Source organism: Halichoeres trimaculatus, unplaced genomic scaffold (assembly GCF_033239565.1).
Source record: "Halichoeres trimaculatus isolate MK-OKI-2021-1 unplaced genomic scaffold, fHalTri1.1 fHalTri1_scaffold_25, whole genome shotgun sequence".
Classification (NCBI taxonomy): domain Eukaryota; kingdom Metazoa; phylum Chordata; class Actinopteri; order Labriformes; family Labridae; genus Halichoeres; species Halichoeres trimaculatus.
The window spans coordinates 796,798-803,844 of NW_027437203.1; positions in this window are offsets into that span (position 1 = coordinate 796,798).

Here is a 7,047-nt window from a genome sequence, read left to right on the forward strand (position 1 = left end):
AAGCACCAAAAAGGCTTTGCTTAAGCGAGGAAAACATAAAAATGACATATTAGATGAATCAAACTTGAAACTCTTATTTTCTTTTTATCTTCCCATAAATATGAGAGTTTCTCACGTTTTGGGGGTCAAATATCACAGCATTTGCAGGAAAAAGCTAAAAAGGGCAGAGAATGCAGAAATTTGCAATGACCATAGGAAAAATCTACAATAACATGCTGGATGCCAAAACAGCACAGAAAAGGCTCAGGACACGGAATTACATGTTTTTGTACTCTGTTTTGCTCATTTCAGTATAAGTGCCACAAAAGCATAATAATTCCTCGTTCTCTCTGGAATCTGCATCAAAGAGTCGCTGTAATGAACCAAAACTCTTTGCAGGGCGAGGAAAACATAAAAATGACATATTAGATGAATAAAACTTGAAACTCTTATTTTCTTTTTATCTTCCCATAAATATGAGAGTTTCTCACGTTTTGGGGGTCAAATATCACAGCATTTGCAGGAAAAAGCTAAAGAGGGCAGAGAATGCAGAAATTTGCAATGACCATAGGAAGCACTGCAATAACATGCTGGATGCCAAAACGCTACTGATCAGGACACGGAATTACCTGTATTTGTGCTCTGTTTTGCTCATTTCAGTATTAGTGCCACAAAAGCATAATAGTTCCTAGTTATCTCTTGAATCTGCATCAAAGAGTCGCTGTAATGAACCAAAACGCTTTGCAGGGCGAGAAACACCAAAAAGACTAGACAACATGCTGAATGTTGATTTGTCTCAAATCAACACCGAAAAGGCTCAGGAAATGGGAAAAGTACTCTGATTTTTTCATTGCAGTAAGTGTGTGACAAAAGCACAATTGTGTTACAGTTCCCATGTACCTGCATCATAGAGTCGTGGTTAAGCACCAAAAGCGCTTTGCTTAAGCGAGGAAAACATAAAAATGACATATTATATGAATCAAACTTTAAACTCTTATTTGCAATTGTCTTCCCTTGAATTTGAAAGTTTCTCACGTTTTGGGGGTCAAATATAACAGCATTTGCAGGAAAAAGCTAAAGAGGGCAGAGAATGCAGAAATTTGCAGTGACCATAGGAAAAATCTACAATAACATGCTGGATGCCAAAACAGCACAGAAAAGGCTCAGGACACGGAATTACATGTATTTGTACTCTTTTTTGCTCATTTCAGTGTTAGTGTCACAAAAGCATAATAGTTCCTAGTTATCTCTTGAATCTGCATCAAAGAGTCGCTGTAATGAACCAAAACGCTTTGCAGGGCGAGAAACACAAAAAGATTAGACAACATGCTTAATGAGACAAATCAACACCGAAAAGGCTCAGGAAATGGGAAAAGTACTCTGATTTACTCATTTCAGTGAGTGTGTGACAAAAGCACAATTGTGTGACAGTGCCCATGTACCTGCATCATAGAGTCGTGGTTTAGCACCAAAAGCGCTTTGCTTAAGCGAGAAAAACATAAAAATGACATATTAGATGAATCAAACTTGAAACTCTTATTTTCTTTTTATCTTCCCATAAATATGAGAGTTTCTCACATTTTGGGGGTCAAATATCACAGCATTTGCAGGAAAAAGCTAAAGAGGGCAGAGAATGAAGAAATTTGCAATGACCATAGGAAGCACTACAATAACATGCTGGATGCCAAAACAATACTGATCAGGACACGGAATTACCTGTATTTGTGCTCTGTTTTGCTCATTTCAGTATTAGTGCCACAAAAGCATAATAATTCCTCGTTCTCTCTTGAATCTGCATCAAAGAGTCGCTGTAATGAACCAAAACGCTTTGCAGGGCGAGAAACACAAAAAGACTAGACAACATGCTGAATGTTGATTTGTCTCAAATCAACACCGAAAAGGCTCAGGAAACGGAAAAAGTACTCTGATTTACTCTTTTCAGTGAGTGTGTGACAAAAGCACAATTGTGTTACAGTTTCCATGTACCTGCATCATAGAGTCGTGGTTAAGCACCAAAAGCGCTTTGCTTAAGCGAGGAAAACATAAAAATGACATATTATATGAATCAAACTTTAAACTCTTATTTGCAATTGTCTTCCCTTGAATTTGAAAGTTTCTCACGTTTTGGGGGTCAAATATAACAGCATTTGCAGGAAAAAGCTAAAGAGGGCAGAGAATGCAGAAATTTGCAGTGACCATAGGAAAAATCTACAATAACATGCTGGATGCCAAAACAGCACAGAAAAGGCTCAGGGCACGGAATTACATGTATTTGTACTCTTTTTTGCTCATTTCAGTGTTAGTGTCACAAAAGCATAATAGTTCCTAGTTATCTCTTGAATCTGCATCAGAGAGTCCCAGTAATGAAATCAAAACGCCATGTGGGGCGAGAAACACCAAAAAGACTAGACAACATGCTGAATGAGACAAATCAACACCGAAAAGGCTCAGGAAACGGGAAAAGTACTCTGATTTACTCATTTCAGTGAGTGTGTGACAAAAGCACAATTGTGTTACAGTTCCCATGTACCTGCATCATAGAGTCGTGGTTAAGCACCAAAAGCGCTTTGCTTAAGCGAGGAAAACATAAAAATGACATATTAGATGAATCAAACTTGAAACTCATATTCGCGTTTTATCTTCCCATAAATATGAGAGTTTCTCACGTTTTGGGGGTCAAATATCACAGCATTTGCAGGAAAAAGCTAAAAAGGGCAGAGAATGCAGAAATTTGCAATGACCATAGGAAAAATCTACAATAACATGCTGGATGCCAAAACAGCACAGAAAAGGCTCAGGACACAGAATTACATGTTTTTGTACTCTGTTTTGCTCATTTCAGTATAAGTGCGACAAAAGCATAATAATTCCTCGTTCTCTCTTGAATCTGCATCAAAGAGTCGCTGTAATGAACCAAAACTCTTTGCAGGGCGAGGAAAACATAAAAATGACATATTAGATGAATCAAACTTGAAACTCTTATTTTCTTTTTATTTTCCCATAAATATGAGAGTTTCTCACGTTTTGGGGGTCAAATATCACAGCATTTGCAGGAAAAAGCTAAAGAGGGCAGAGAATGCAGAAATTTGCAATGACCATAGGAAAAATCTACAATAACATGCTGTATGCCAAAACAGCACAGAAAAGGCTCAGGACACGGAATTACATGTTTTTGTGCTCTGTTTTGCTCATTTCAGTATTAGTGCCACAAAAGCATAATAGTTCCTAGTTATCTCCTGAATCTGCATCAGAGAGTCGCTGTAATGAACCAAAACGCTTTGCAGGGCGAGAAACACAAAAAGACTAGATAACATGCTGAATGAGACAAATAAACACCGAAAAGGCTCAGGAAATGGGAAAAGTACTCTGATTTACTCATTTCAGTGAGTGTGTGACAAAAGCACAATTGTGTTACAGTTTCCATGTACCTGCATCATAGAGTTGTGGTTTAGCACCAAAAGCGCTTTGCTTAAGCGAGGAAAACATAAAAATGACATTATTTGAATCAAACTTGAAACTCTTATTTGCTTTTTATCTTCCCATAAATATGAGAGTTTCTCACGTTTTGGGGGTCAAATATCACAGCATTTGCAGGAAAAAGCTAAAGAGGGCAGAGAATGCAGAAATTTGCAATGACCATAGGAAGCACTACAATAACATGCTGGATGCCAAAACAATACTGATCAGGACACGGAATTACCTGTATTTGTGCTCTGTTTTGCTCATTTCAGTATTAGTGCCACAGAAGCATAATAATTCCTCGTTCTCTCTTGAATCTGCATCAAAGAGTCGCTGTAATGAACCAAAACGCTTTGCAGGACGAGAAACACAAAAAGACTAGACAACATGCTGAATGTTGATTTGTCTCAAATCAACACCGAAAAGGCTCAGGAAACGGAAAAAGTACTCTGATTTACTCATTTCAGTGAGTGTGTGACAAAAGCACAATTGTGTTACAGTTTCCATGTACCTGCATCATAGAGTCGTGGTTAAGCTCCAAAAGCGCTTTGCTTAAGCGAGGAAAACATAAAAATGACATATTAGATGAATCAAACTTGAAACTCATATTAGCGTTTTATCTTTCCATAAATATGAGAGTTTCTCACGTTTTGGGGGTCAAATATCACAGCATTTGCAGGAAAAAGCTAAAGAGGGCAGAGAATGCAGAAATTTGCAATGACCATAGGAAAAATCTACAATAACATGCTGGATGCCAAAACAATACTGATCAGGACACGGAATTACCTGTATTTGTGCTCTGTTTTGCTCATTTCAGTATTAGTGCCACAAAAGCATAATAATTCCTCGTTCTCTCTTGAATCTGCATCAAAGAGTCGCTGTAATGAACCAAAACGCTTTGCAGGGCGAGAAACACAAAAAGACTAGACAACATGCTGAATGTTGATTTGTCTCAAATCAACACCGAAAAGGCTCAGGAAACGGAAAAAGTACTCTGATTTACTCATTTCAGTGAGTGTGTGACAAAAGCACAATTGTGTTACAGTTTCCATGTACCTGCATCATAGAGTCGTGGTTAAGCTCCAAAAGCGCTTTGCTTAAGCGAGGAAAACATAAAAATGACATATTAGATGAATCAAACTTGAAACTCATATTAGCGTTTTATCTTTCCATAAATATGAGAGTTTCTCACGTTTTGGGGGTCAAATATCACAGCATTTGCAGGAAAAAGCTAAAGAGGGCAGAGAATGCAGAAATTTGCAATGACCATAGGAAAAATCTACAATAACATGCTGGATGCCAAAACAGCACAGAAAAGGCTCAGGACACGGAATTACATGTTTTTGTGCTCTGTTTTGCTCATTTCAGTATTAGTGCCACAAAAGCATAATTATTCCTCGTTCTCTCTTGAATCTGCATCAAAGAGTCGCTGTAATGAACCAAAACGCTTTGCAGGGCGAGAAACACAAAAAGACTAGATAACATGCTTAATGAGACAAATCAACACCGAAAAGGCTCAGGAAACGGAAAAAGTCCTCTGATTTACTCATTTCAGTGAGTGTGTGACAAAAGCACAATTGTGTTACAGTTCCCATGTACCTGCATCATAGAGTTGTGGTTTAGCACCAAAAGCGCTTTGCTTAAGCGAGGAAAACATAAAAATGACATATTAGATGAATCAAACTTGAAACTCTTATTTGCTTTTTATCTTCCCATAAATATGAGAGTTTCTCACGTTTTGGGGGTCAAATATCACAGCATTTGCAGGAAAAAGCTAAAGAGGGCAGAGAATGCAGAAATTTGCAATGACCATAGGAAAAATCTACAATAACATGCTGGATGCCAAAACAATACTGATCAGGACACGGAATTACCTGTATTTGTGCTCTGTTTTGCTCATTTCAGTATTAGTGCCACAAAAGCATAATAATTCCTCGTTCTCTCTTGAATCTGCATCAAAGAGTCGCTGTAATGAACCAAAACGCTTTGCAGGACGAGAAACACAAAAAGACTAGACAACATGCTGAATGTTGATTTGTCTCAAATCAACACCGAAAAGGCTCAGGAAACGGAAAAAGTCCTCTGATTTACTCATTTCAGTGAGTGTGTGACAAAAGCACAATTGTGTTACAGTTCCCATGTACCTGCATCATAGAGTCGTGGTTAAGCACCAAAAGCGCTTTGCTTAAGCGAGGAAAACATAAAAATGACATATTAGATGAATCAAACTTGAAACTCATATTCGCGTTTTATCTTCCCATAAATATGAGAGTTTCTCACGTTTTGGGGGTCAAATATCACAGCATTTGCAGGAAAAAGCTAAAGAGGGCAGAGAATGAAGAAATTTGCAATGACCATAGGAAGCACTCCAATAACATGCTGGATGCCAAAACAATACTGATCAGGACACGGAATTACCTGTATTTGTGCTCTGTTTTGCTCATTTCAGTATTAGTGCCACAAAAGCATAATAGTTCCTAGTTATCTCTTGAATCTGCATCAAAGAGTCGCTGTAATGAACCAAAACGCTTTGCAGGGCGAGAAACACAAAAAGACTAGACAACATGTTGAATAAGACAAATCAACACCGAAAAGGCTCAGGAAACGGGAAAAGTACTCTGATTTACTCATTTCAGTGAGTGTGTGACAAAAGCACAATTGTGTTACAGTTCCCATGTACCTGCATCATAGAGTCGTGGTTAAGCACCAAAAGCGCTTTGCTTAAGCGAGGAAAACATAAAAATGACATATTAGATGAATCAAACTTGAAACTCATATTCGCGTTTTATCTTCCCATAAATATGAGAGTTTCTCACGTTTTGGGGGTCAAATATCACAGCATTTGCAGGAAAAAGCTAAAGAGGGCAGAGAATGCAGAAATTTGCAATGACCATAGGAAAAATCTACAATAACATGCTGGATGCCAAAACAATACTGATCAGGACACGGAATTACCTGTATTTGTGCTCTGTTTTGCTCATTTCAGTATTAGTGCCACAAAAGCATAATAATTCCTCGTTCTCTCTTGAATCTGCATCAAAGAGTCGCTGTAATGAACCAAAACGCTTTGCAGGGCGAGAAACACAAAAAGACTAGACAACATGCTGAATGTTGATTTGTCTCAAATCAACACCGAAAAGGCTCAGGAAACGGAAAAAGTACTCTGATTCACTCATTTCAGTGAGTGTGTGACAAAAGCACAATTGTGTTACAGTTCCCATGTACCTGCATCATAGAGTTGTGGTTAAGCACCAAAAGCGCTTTGCTTAAGCGAGAAAAACATAAAAATGACATATTAGATGAATCAAACTTGAAACTCTTATTTGCTTTTTATCTTCCCATAAATATGAGAGTTTCTCACGTTTTGGGGGTCAAATATCACAGCATTTGCAGGAAAAAGCTAAAGAGGGCAGAGAATGCAGAAATTTGCAATGACCATAGGAAAAATCTACAATAACATGCTGGATGCAAAAACAATACTGATCAGGACACGGAATTACCTGTATTTGTGCTCTGTTTTGCTCATTTCAGTATAAGTGCCACAAAAGCATAATAATTCCTCGTTCTCTCTTGAATCTGCATCAAAGAGTCGCTGTAATGAACCAAAAC